The sequence below is a fragment of the Triticum dicoccoides genome, chromosome 5B, assembly GCF_002162155.2.
Source record: "Triticum dicoccoides isolate Atlit2015 ecotype Zavitan chromosome 5B, WEW_v2.0, whole genome shotgun sequence".
Lineage (NCBI taxonomy): Eukaryota > Viridiplantae > Streptophyta > Magnoliopsida > Poales > Poaceae > Triticum > Triticum dicoccoides.
This window is the reverse complement of record NC_041389.1, coordinates 560,751,811-560,765,472: the sequence shown is the minus strand read 5'-3', so window position 1 is coordinate 560,765,472 and position 13,662 is coordinate 560,751,811.

The window sequence follows — 13,662 nt, the reverse complement described above, 5'->3', positions numbered from 1 at the left end:
TGTACCTTTGGGCAAGGAGATCGAAAATGGCAGCAAAACGAGCTAGAACACGAGTTTGAGCTACAAGATGATTTTTTCTGGAGGAAGACGAAGTGTGTGGGCGCTGGAATAAGTGGAGGGGGCCACATGGGGCCCATGAGGCAGGGAGCGTGGCCCAGGGGGTGGGCGCACCCTGCGCCCTTGTGGCCAAATGGTGGGTCCCCCTGGTGTGTTCTATGTGGCAAAAAAATTTAAATATTCTACAAAAAATCATACTCCATTTTCTAGGCATTTGGAGAACTTTTATTTTCAGGGTATTTTTTATTGCATGGATAATTCAGAAAACAGATAGAAAATAATATTTTTGCTTTATTTAATCTAAATAACATAAACTAAAAACTAAAAAGTGGGTACACAGAGTTGTGCTTTCTAACTTCATCCATCTCATGCTCATCAAAAGGAATCCACTAACAAGGTTGATCAAGTCTTGTTAACAAACTTTTTCCGAATAACATGAAACCGGAGAATTTTCAAATAACACTAGGTTACCTCAACGGGGATATGCATGTCCCCAACAATAAGAATATCATATTTCTTTTGATAGTAGGAAGAGGGAATTCAAAACCTCCAATAGTAATCGTTGAAATTTTTCCAATAGAATTAGTACTGTGAACGTGAGGTTGTTTCTTCGAAAAGTGTACCGTATGCTCATTACCATTAACATGAAAAGTGATATTGCCTTTGTTGCAATCAATAACAACCCCTCCAGTATTCAAAAAGGGTCTACCGAGGATGATCGACATACTGTCATCCTTGGGAATATCAAGAATAACAAAGTTCGTTAAAATAGTAACGTTTGCAACCACAATAGGCACATCCTCACAAATACCGATGGGTATAGCGGTTGATTTATCGACCATTTGCAAAGAGATTTCAGTAGGTGTCAACTTATGCAAATCAAGTCTACAATATAAAGAGAGAGGCATAACACTAACACCGGCTCACATAAAGCAGTTTTAACATAGTTTCTTTTAATGGAGCATGGTATAGTTGGTACTCCTGGATCTCCTAGTTTCTTTGGTATTCCATCCTTAAAAGTATAATTGGCAAGCATGGTGGAAATTTTAGCTTCTGGTATCTTTATTTTATTCGTAACAATATCTTTCATATACTTAGTATAAGGATTCATTTTAAGCATATCAGTCAAATGCATACGCAAAAAGATAGGTCTAATCATTTCAGCAAAGCGCTCAAAATCCTCATCATCCTTTTTCTTGGATGGCTTAGGAGGGAAAGGCATGGGTTTCTGAACCCATGGTTCTCTTTCTTTACCGCGATTCCTAGCAATCGAAGTCTCTCTTATCATAACGTTGATTCTTTGATTGTGTGTTATCAAGATCAACTGCAGGTTCAATCTCTACATCATTGTTATTACTAGGTTGAGCATCAACATGAACATCATCATTAACATTATCACTAGGTTCATTTTCATTACCAGGTTGTGTTTCAGCATCAGAAATAGAAATATCATTAGGATTCTCAGATGTGTCAATGACATGTTCACTAGGAGCATGCAAAGTCCTATCATTTTTCTTTTTCTTTTTCTTAGAAGGACTATGTGCATCAATATCAGTTCTCTGAGAATGCTTCTCAACTCTCTTAGGATGGCCCTCGGGATACAAAGGTTCCTAGGTCATTCTACCACCTCTAGCCATAACTCTAACAGCATTATCATTATTCTTATTATTTAACTCATTGAGCAAATCATCTTCTGCTTTAAGCACTTGTTCTACTTGAGTGGTAACCATGGATGCATGTTTACTAATAATCTTAATATCACCTTTAACTCTAGACATATAATCACTCAATGTTCAATCATATAAGCATTACGTTTCAATTGTCTACCAAAGTAAGCATTGAAGTCTTCTTGTTTAACCATAAAATTATCAAACTCATCCAAGCATTGACTAGCAAACTTAGTACGTAGATGGGATTTCACACTTATCAAATCTATAGAGAGAATTTACCTTTACTACCTGTGTCGGGTTATCAAGACCATGTATTTCTTCAATAGGTGGTAAATTATTAACATCTTCAGCTTTAATACCTTTTTCTTTCATAGATTTCTTTGCCTCTGGCATATCTTCAGGACTGAGAAATAGAATACCCCTTTTCTTCGGAGTTGGATTAGGAGTTGGTTCATGAAGTGTCCAATCATTATCATTGCACAGTATATTATTCAATAGCAATTCATCTTGCTCAACAGTTCTTTCCCTGAAAAACAATCAGCACAACTATCTAGGTGGTCTCTGGAAGCGTCGGTTAGTCCATTATAAACGATATCAAGTAGTATTTCATTTTTCTTGAGAGGATGATCAGGCAAAGCATTAAGTAATCGGAGAAGCCTCCCCAAGCTTGTGGGAGACTCTCTTCTTCAAGTTGCACAAAATTAAATATTCCCCTTAAGGCAGCTTGTTTCTTATGAACGGGAAAATATTTTGCAAAGAAGTAATAAATCATATCCTGGGGACTACGCACACAACCAGGAGCAAGAGAATTAAACCATATCTTAGCATCACCCTTTAATGAGAAAGGAAAAAAAATTAAGGATATACTAATAGCGAATTTTTTCCTCATGAGTAAATAGGGTGGCTATATCATTCAATTTAGTAAGATGTGCCACAACAGTTTCAGATTCATAGCCATAGAAAGGATCAGATTCAACCAAATTAATTAACTCAGGATCGACAGAGAATTCATAATCCTTATCAGTAACACAGATAGGTGAAGAAGCAAAATCAGGGTCATATTTCAGTCTAGCATTCAGAGACTTTTCTTTCAGCTTAGCTAACAGTTTCTTAAGATCATATCTATCTTTGCAAGCAAAAAGGTTTCTAACAGTTTCTTCATCCATCACATAACCCTCAGGAACAACAGGCAATTCATATCTAGGGGGAGAATCTTCATCATCACTTTCATCAATATTATCAGTTTCAATAATCTCATTCTCTCTAACCCTAGCAAGTTGTTCATCAAGAAATTCACCTAATGGCACTGTATTATCAAGCAGAGAAGTAGTTTCATCATAAGCATCATGCATAGCAGAAGTGGCATCATCAATAACATGCGACATATCAGAATCAATAGCAGGTGCGGGTATAGGTGTCGCGAATTTACTCATAACAGAAGGTGAATCAAGTGTAGAGCTAGATGGCAGTTCCTTACCTCCCCTCGTAGTTGAGGGAAAAATCTTGGTTCTTTCATCTTTCAAGTTCCTCATAGTGATCAACAGATATAAATCCCAAGTGACTCACATAATAGAGCTATGATCCCCGACAACGGCGCCAGAAAAAGGCTTGGTAATCCACAAGTATAGGGGATCGCAGCAGTTTTCGAGGGTAGAGTATTCAACCCATTTATTGATTCGACACAAGGGGAGCCAAAGAATATTCTCAAGTATTAGCAGTTGAGTTGTCAATTCAACCACACCTGAAAGACTTAATATCTGTAGCAAAGTATTTAGTAGCAAAGTAGTATGGAAGTAACGGCAACAGTGGCAAAAGTAACAATAGCAGTTTTGTAGTAATCGTAACAGTGGCAATGGAGAAGTAACTAAACAAAGATCAATATGTGAAAAGCTCATAGGCCATGGATCAATGATGGATAATTACATCGGATACAATTCATCATGCAACAGTTATAACATAGGATGACACGGAACTAGCTCCAGTTCATCAATGTAATGTAGGCATGTATTCTGAATATAGTCATATGTGCTTATGGAAAAGAACTTGCATGGCATCTTTTGTCCTACCCTCTCGTGGCAGCGGGGTCCTATTGGAAACTATGGGATATTAAGGCCTCATTTTAATAGAGTACCGGACCAAAGCATTAGCACTTAGTGAATACATGAACTCCTTAAACTACGGTCATCATCGGGAGTGGTCCCAAGTATTGTCAGTTCGGGGTTGCCGGATCATAACACATAGTAGGTGACTATTGACTTGCAAGATAGGATCAAGAACTCACATATATTCATGAAAACATAATAGGTTCAGATCTGAAATCATGGCAATCGGGCCCTAGTGACAAGAATTAAGCATGGCAAAGTCATAGCAACACCAATCTTAGAACATAATGGATACTAGGGATCAAACCCTAACAAAACAAACTCGATTACATGGTAAATCCCATCCAACCCATCACCATCTAGCAAGCCTACGATGGGATTACTCACGCACGGCGGTGAGCATCATGAAATTGGTGATGGAGGATGGTTAATGATGATGATGGCGATGGATTCCCCTCTCCGGAGCCTCGAACGGACTCCAGATCAGCCCTCCCGAGGAATATTAGGGCTTGGCGGCGGCTCCATATCGTAAAATGCGATGAATTCTTCTCTCTGATTTTTTTCTCCCTGAAAGTGAATATATATAGTTGGAGTTGAGGTCGGTGGAGATCCAGGGAGCCCATGAGGCAGGGGGCATGCCCCAAGGGGGTGGGCGTGCCCTTCACCCTCGTGGACAGGGTGTGGGCCCCCTTATGTTGATTCTTTCACCAATATTTTTTATTAATTCCAAAACGTATCTCCGTGGAGCTTTTGGTCATTCCGAGAACTTTTATTTCTGCACAAAAATAACACCATAACAGTTCTGCTAAAAACAATGTCAATCCGGGTTAGTTCCATTCAAATCATGCAAGTTAGAGTCCAAAACAAGGGCAAAAGTGTTTGGAAAAGTAGATACGTCGGAGACGTATCAAGCAACGAACATCACATATCTCAATATCCCTATCCACTACTAGAAAAACCCCTACTAATGGCGCACCTATTATGGCTATTAATGGTGTATCTGTGGTGCGCCATTGATATCACGCCATTAGTATTTTTTACTAATGGCGCACCACCTGGTGCGCCATTAGTATCTGGTATACTAATGGCGCACCTCGGGTGCGCCATTAGTATATGCCAGGGTGCGCCATTAGTATGCCTCCCAGGGGCCATGTATACCCAGGTGCTTTGGCATACTAATGGCGCACCACCTCTGGATGCGCCATTAGTAACCGCAGCATACTAATGGCGCACTGCCCAGTGATGCGCCATTAGTATGCACTGTCATACTAATGGCGCACTGTCATGTGATGCGCCATTAGTATGAATATTAGGTTTTTTTATTTTTTTATTTTCTGTTTTTTACACAGGTTACAAAATGTATAGTTTGACAAAATATAGACAGCACACATCAACAACAGATTCATCAAATGTATAGTCTTTGAATACAATTCATCATATTAGTCTCCGAATACAATTCATCATATTAGTCTCCGAATTGAAAAGACCGAACAAAGATAGAACATTATATTACAAGTCTCGAGACCGCGAGTAGCGAGTCTGTCTTCACATTACAAGTCGATATCGATCATCTAAACTACCATCACATAGAAGAGAGCTGCGGTCATCATGATGAGCATCATCACGATGAAACTCGTCTTCATCCGGTTCCTCCAACGCTCCCTCCCCTCTCCCGCTAGATAGCGGGCGTATCTAGATTCGGCCTCGTCCCTAGTGGTGTACCCTTTGTAACTGTTACCGCTGAATCGGTGAACCTGTCTCCGACACTCCTCCCAGTCATCGTAGACTCCGGGAACCTTACCCTTGTACACGACATACGTCGGCATCGCTATGCACTAGCCAAACGAAACGTTAGTACCAATTCACAGACAATACATAAGCAATATATAAGTATGCAACAGAACGATCGGAAGAGAAAAGCAAGACATTAATAGCATCGATTACATCTAAGTTGAACGACTCTCGAAACCAAAGAGACATACTACAAGTTCATTAAAGTTTAATTACAACATGAGCCAATCGATGTTTCAGAACTAGACAACTCGACTCAAGGGACCAGAGCGTGGATGAAGCCGCCGTCTATCGTGGGAGTCATGAAAGAACGGGCGTTGTCATCCTGCATTTGTAGCATTGTGTCGATGTCACTGTTGGACGGTTGATTTCTGAGGTAGAACTGCCCCGAGGTACAAAGGACATCTTGATGGATGATTTCCGCAAACTCCGACTGGATGCGAAAGAATTCTTGTCGGAGGTCCGCGTCCTGGATTGCCGACACGCTCGCGGCCCAATCTTTGAGTTTACTCGGTAGAAGAAGTTGATGATGGTCCCGTACGATCGCCCGCATGTGATGGATGGCGTAGTAGGCACCCTTCTGACCGCCAGGCGCCTGCTTGACGCAGCAGAACATCGTATTGTGGGAGAACACGTGCTTGCCGTACTTACGAATAGGCCTGGTGAAGGTGCCTCCAGATTGGGCATAGCCGGGGAGAACATCATCAAGAACCTTCTTGACATTTGTGTAGTCTACGTTCGACTGACGGTCCGGGTCGAAATACGTGGCCATAGAATATTTGGGGCTTAAGAGGATGAGCGTGCAACGTGTGTCACTGCAGAAAACACGGAATGTTAAAAGAAAAACGATCGAAATGTAAGAATTCATATGTTACGGGCCGGTTGAGGGGAGGACTTACTCGGGAAAGTAAGGCACGAGGAAGTTATCGTTATCTTGGTTTGCCAGAATGACGCCTTCGAGGTAAGAACTCGCGACTTGCCGGTCCCCAGCGCTGCCATACGGGGTCTTGTCGCGAATGATCCGCATCTCCATACTCAGCGAAAATAGCCGAACGAAGGTGTAGTGCAGCGGATGAAGGTTCAACATAGCGTGGATGTCATCAAAACGCAGGACGATCGTACTCCCGATGGAGTTATCCACAAAGCCCTTGCCCTCTGGCACCTTGGCCGCGAAAACCGGGTATGCCACATCCTTCTCTCTGAGACGCCGGTTCTCCAAAGCAAGAACACTGTCATGCAGACTCCGCATAGCACCGGTTGCAGCATTGAGCATATTTGTCGGTAGCATCGCCCTACCCGCCACATGCACCCTCCTCGAGATATCCTGTGGTGAAGGTGGCCCGTCCTGAGCACGGATCGTACTCGGTGCCGGCTGGCTCGCACCCTTCTTAGTCTTTCTTTTGCGTGCCTTCTTCTTCTCCTGTATTGGGACCGAGTTCTGCTCACAGACCGCCTTCTTGAGTGTGTTGGGGCTGATAATATTTCGCACCTCGCCTATCTGAGGCTCGGTGAAGTCGGCAGCTGGAGGCGTCTCCTGAGAGCTGAACGCCAGACGGCGCCTCTTGCAACTTGGCTTCTCCGCGGTACGAGCTAGATCGCACACGTCTTTTGTTGGGTTTGGTTCTTGAGAAGGAGGCCTCATGAAGTCGCCATCGTACCCATGCTCGGCAAAGTACTGATCGACATTGCCAAATGTATCATCATCGTCGTCGTCGTCGTTCTGATCCTGTGCCATATGCATGTTTGGGTCCAGTGGCATAGGGATGTCCGGCACCGTTATGGCGGTCTTGCCATGGGGCCGACTTGGCGCCGGCACGACTGGCGGTGTTGTCTTTGGGGTGGTGTCCCCCGCCCCCAAACGAATCTGGCTCTTCGGCCAAAGCAGGGGCCAGCTCAGGCAGGAGCTGAGGGTCATCACGTCTTCATCGTCGGCCCCGACGGGTCGAATCGGAGGTAACAAGTCGTCGCAGCCTGGCAGCACCCGAACCAGTTGAACCCTAAACAAGTTGGGTGGCATCTGGGTACCGTGGAACAAGGGGTTGCCCGGTTGAACAATTTTGCCCTTGGCGACATCGACCAACTCATTGTTCACGAAGTGGAGGAGAGTGCACGGAACGTCGGCGGCGCCCCGCGAAAACATGTAGGGCATCAGGGATGCCCAGTCAAAGGCAAGGAGATGAAGTCCTCGGCCGAGAGAGGCTTACTTAGTTACCGTGATGATGGCGTCGAGCTCGGCTAATGTCGAGGCACCGCCAACGGCGGGCGTGCAGTTGACGGAGGGGCCGCTTGCTGAAGAGGTGCCGGCCGGCGTACACCCGGGTGCATTAAGCTCCCGTGCCGGCATCGGAGACACCAATGCCGCCTCCGCCGGAGGCACCAATGGCCCCGCCATCGCATTATGCGAGTTGCTGGCCGTGAAGCTAGGAATCGGGGGCGGCCCCTGTTGGCCGCCCGCAATCCACGCACTCAACCTCGAGATCAAGGTAGGCACAAGGGCGATGATCGTCGCTCCGAGTCGTTGTTCCACTTGCTCTTGGACAATCTCCGGAATCCGCGCCACCTGTGCCTTGAGTTCTTGAACCTCTCGCGCCTGGCTTTCCGAGCTGGTCTTTTTCTCCTTCCGCACACCAGCGGTATAGTATGACCCCCATTTTGTCGACAAGCCTTTGCCGGCCACACGACCAGCTGACGTCGGCTTACTGAGCTTATCCTTGTTCTTCATTACATTCAACCCCCTATTTAGAGTGGTGTCCCAAGGGTTGCTCTTAGTCGACTCCACGCTACTGCTTTCAGTCGCCTGCGGAAGGAATGTGAACCATTTAGAAATTTGGCTTCATTAATTAGAATGCAACCATATGGAGCTAATTACGCGGGGGTGTATTCCTTACCAGAACAAGCTCAAGCGCCCTGGTCTTCGGATCCGTGGTAAGCTCCTTTGTTATCGGGTCCTCCTTGTACCGGGCCCTGACATAGTTCCTAGTCTGCTTGTTACCGCTGTATTTCTCGAAGCGGGGCGGTAGGCCTTGCTCGGCACGGTCCGCGTCCTCCTTGTCCCATATAGGCTGCGCCACTCTGTAACCGCCGGGACCGAGTGTGTGTTCCCCTATGTTCAGCTCCCGCATTTGTTTCCCCCACTCACTTGATTGGGAGCTTGCGGTGCTCGAGCAATTGATCTTGAAGTCGTTGTAGTCATCTTCGGTGATTGAAGGATTTTTCTCCTTGATCTTCTGATAACTCTCACCTTTCTCGATCATTCTCTTCACATTGCTTTTCCAAGTAGACAGGGCCTTGCTCATCTTCGTGAGGGCAGCATTGTTCACTTTATTCCCTTTGAGGCTTGTGTTTTCAAATTCAGCGGGGAACTTGTATCGTTCGTGCAGCTTCGTGAAGAGGAGGTTGCGCAAATTCCCTCGGTCAGGATGCCTCAGGTTCTCGGTGTTGATCGAGACGGTGCTCCGGACAATGCACCCGAGCTGAAGCGAGTACCCCTTGACTATTCGTTCGGGCACCGTTGGATTCCCGTTGGAGTCCACTTCAGTAACTTCCTCCTTGAGGGTGCGGAGCACGATCGGGCGCCGGTCCTTCCGTTGCCTCTTCGGTTGGCTGCCATCTGTGCATGCGCCGCCATCATCAGTGGTGGCATCCTCGGCGGCACCATCAGTGGTGGCATCAGTGTGGTCATCCTCGGCGGCACCATCCGTGGTCTCAGGATCGGTGGGGAAGGCGGCGGCCTCATACAAGTGAGGTTGTTCCTCCATCTCCTGGGACAGCTCCCAGAATGCCTTGCCGCCCGAACCCCCGGCCTCATCGTTGTGGGCCATGTTTCTCTCTAAATAGAAACAAAGTTTGGTCAAAAAGTTGGTTATTGTCAAGGAACAAGATCTCTAAGTTGACCAAATAACCTAATTCTCGAGGAATGTCGCCAAAAAGTTGGTTATTGTCAAGGAACAATTGAGAGATGTTTGTGATATTGCCTAGGTGTTTTGGGATAGAACCTGTTAGTGTGTTGTTGCTAAGGTCCAAGTCCACGTTCTTAGGGTAACCTAGTTCTTGAGGGGTGTGTCTAGAAAGTTCACTCTTCTTTTTAGAAGACAAGCATCTGAAATGGTATTGCCTTTCCTTAATTTGTACTATTTTTTCATTGTGTTGAATACTTATGTGGGTGAGTGTATCTGTAATTACTTTTTACTACACCGCAGGGTGTTCAAACACGCGGAGAGGATAAACGCTAGCAGGCTGATCATTGCATATCATTCATAACCATGAATGAAGGCTCAATGGACCAAGGAAAGAAAACCTACACAAACACAAGGATGACTATTGGAGACACTCAGGCCTGCTGCTTTGTGTTGATTGTTCAGATGCTAGGGAATGTCCATTATATATAGATGCAGAGAAGCTTCGGCCGTGGTGAAGGTCAACCCCTATATTTTAATTGGAGGGCCAAGAGATAAGCTAAGCTGCAAATTATGAATCTGCGTCGAAAATTGCACCACATTCAGCATAGGGCAGGAGACGCCTACCCTAATGAATATGTTATTCTCACACCTCATCACTTACTGAACTTGTAAATCATTTCCGTGAAAACAATCAAACGGTTTTCAGCGACAAGTGATACAAGGAACTAAACTGGGTTTCAGCTCTACATGGGCCAGTGTGGACTTGAGCAAATGTGTGTATGTGTTGTGCCCCAACAGGGTAAACTTATTAAGATATACTCCAATCTTCATCAAGTTGCAGTTTTGAAACGTTGGCAGTTTTTCTAGCTGATGAAAGGAAACGATTTCCTTCCTGGACCATCGAGTCATGCACACGTTGGGTTAATGCGCAGTCGAACTCCGATGAAGAAAAATAGAAAGTATATGGCATAAAGGGGTCTAGACTTGTGCAATTTTGACATTTAGGGTTACCCAAATGCATGTGTTATGACTTCTGAAGCCAGACAGAAACTCCGATTATTTTTGGTTCTGTACATGATGCAAAATGGATGGATGGATGAATATAATGAAGCAAGTAATTGTCCTGCCTTGGAAATTAAGCTGGTGCCTACAGGTATATGTATGTATTGTTCGGTTGGTCCTGAAAAACAAAAGCTATCTAGCTAGTATGCAATGCAAATTAAGCTGCAGATAGCTTATTGTCTCCTCTCACTATCTCTCTATCACACATGGCAAGCAAGGGTGTCTGAGTGTGTGAATAAAATACTAAACTAATCCAACCACTAAAGCAAATTAATTTTTATTTCGGTTGAGAATCGGGCACCTTCTAGGTCAAGAAAATTGAGCATGACCTTTGCTAATTTTCTTGACCTAGGAGTGCCCCATTTCTCAACCGAAACGGAAATTAATCAACGTTTCAGGAGAAAGGGGTTATTTTAGAAGATCACAAGTAGCAGCAGCATCACTTGACAAAATCACAACTAGCAGCAACAACTCGCAGATAGCAGCAGCAGCATCACTTGACAAGTAGTACAGCAGCAGCAGCATGCATGCACTGGTCCATGGCACAAAGTCCATGACCCAGAATAGAGCACTTTACTAAAAATGAAGAAGAAAAAAGGCATGCATGCACTGGTTGTAGCAAATCATCAGTTAATTAAGAATAGTTTTAGAGGTAACTAACTGAAACTATTTATCATGTTGACAACAGTAGCATGTGGACCTATCATGGTGATTTCATATCAAAATAGAGGAGTACTCCTGTTCATTTGGAGAACTCATACAACAATTGTTATGCATCAAACTTGGGATCAACAGTAGCATGTGACAAACAAATTATACATCAGGAATAAAGCATCAACTTTGTCAAGCGTATGAAATTGCTTAGGTTCAACAGAAAACAAAAATGCCCTGTCAATTTTCAATGCCCTGTTTAATTGACCGAACAAGTGTTTTTATAGGCATAATACAGCAGCACAGCCCCATAATGATACCACGGGCCCCCTGTCTCATTGTAAATAGACAAGTAGTATTGTCCATCATGTATTATATAATACTGTATATTCTTGCTAGGAGGAAGACCAACTTTCTGGGTAACTAGTGTATAAACTAAACAGTATAGTCAATATCAGCCTGACAAAACAGAACTGAAAGCATTCTGAGGTTGAACAGAAACCTAATCAGGCAGTTTTACTAGACAAAGACGGCAGCAAACAAAATAACAGGCCAACCAATGAAACCTAAAGAAGAATGATCCAATTGACATCAAAGTACGCATTGACACCCACATTCCACAAGAAAATTGACAGCATGACCAATGAAACCTAAAGAAGCATGATCCAATTGACAACAAGTATACATCAGCACACCTAGCATCACCATCTAGTCATAAAGCGCGTCCAGTTCATAATTACACCTAGTCAAGAGTCAAGACAAGCTTAACTTTCAGGAAAGTTGATGCACATTTCCACGAAAGCCCACCAAACAAATTGCATCAGTTTCATAATTTGTAACACAAAGGTGCAATGGATCCAAATAAATTTAGATGCAAAATGAGTACATAGGTGCCGAGGGGAGGAGAGGAGGAGAATTCAGATGCAAAAGCTCACCTTAGCAGCAGCTTGGATTCAATGGAGCTTGGAGGGGAGGAGACGGTGCCGAGGCCGTGCGGGAAATGACGGCGCTGCGCGGGTTTCTCCTCTCCTCCTCGAGAGGAGTGTGGCGGGCTGCTGCAATGGAGAAGGGGCTAGGGTTAGGATGGATAGAAGCAAGCAGCCGAGGGGGGAGGGGGCAGCTCACCTGGCTTGGCATCGAGGGAGAGGAGGAGCCGCTCTGCTTGCTTGGCGTCGAAGGGGAGGAGGAGCCGCTCTGCTTGCTTGCTGTCATGCATTGTTGTCATAACACTTTAATCAATCAACACATATACTAATATAGGCTAATCTGACCATATATTTGACATACATCAACGCAGTTTGTATTATTGCAGCAAGAATTCACACAAATATGGCAGCAATAATTCACACAAACACAACAACAATATGGTATCTATCTCACATATGGAAGCAAGCACAAACAGGGATTTGTACATCAGAAAAGTAGATTTTTTACCTCACAGAGAGCTGCCGGGACAGAGCTTTGGCGAGGTAGGTGGTGCAGCTTGGATTAGCAGCAGCAGCAAGTTCCCGGAGTGAAGAGGCTCATCGGGCGAAGGAGGAAGGGGGGATGGAGGCGTCCGTCGGTGGTGGCTGGCCGGTGCTCCTCTCCTCTTGTAGTTGCAGCGGCAGGAGAAGAGCCCCTACCCGCGGAGTGGAGGGGATCTTCACGCGGACGGGGATAGAGCTCGAGGTGGTCCGCGGACGGCGGCGCCTGGTCGTCGCGGCGGAGGAGGGCCGGTGGTCGCGGGGACGACGGTGGTCGCGGGGACGATGTCGGGGTCGCGGGGTCGCAGGAGAGAAGAAGCACGCGAGCAGCGGCGTGGTCGATGGGAGCAGCTCGAGCAGAGGTGGCGGCGGATCTGGCCGGTGTCGAGGGCGGCGGGGCGGCGGGGCGGCGGCGTCGGGAGAGGAGAGGGGAAGGGGATCGAGGGCGAGGGCTCGGGCGAGGGAGAGGAGAGGGGAAGGGGATCGAGGGCGAGGGCTTGGCCGAGGGAGAGAGAGGGGATCGAGGGCTCGGGCTCGGGCGAGGGAGAGAGAGGGGATGCGTACGAAGTAGGGGGCACAATACTAATGGCGCACCACCCCTCGGTGCGCCATAAGTATATACATGCTAATGGCGCACCTCGGCCTGGTGCGCCATTAGTATTTTTTTTATTTCCGCTCGAGCCAACAGGTTATCACCCACGTGACCTCATCCACATCAACTCCCCTCTACTAGCTCGACTGGTCAGGTGCCAGTTCTCACACCAGGAGGTCCTGGGTTTGATTCCTAGGCTCCACAAAAAAAAATTATGCATTTTAAAATGCTGTTTGATACTTATTTGTTTTTAAATATGTTCAAACTTATTTAAATCATAACAGTAATTTTTTTTATAAGACAGTAATATTTTTTTTATAAGACAGTAATTTTTTTTATAAGACAGTAATATTTTTTAAAAAAATATCATCA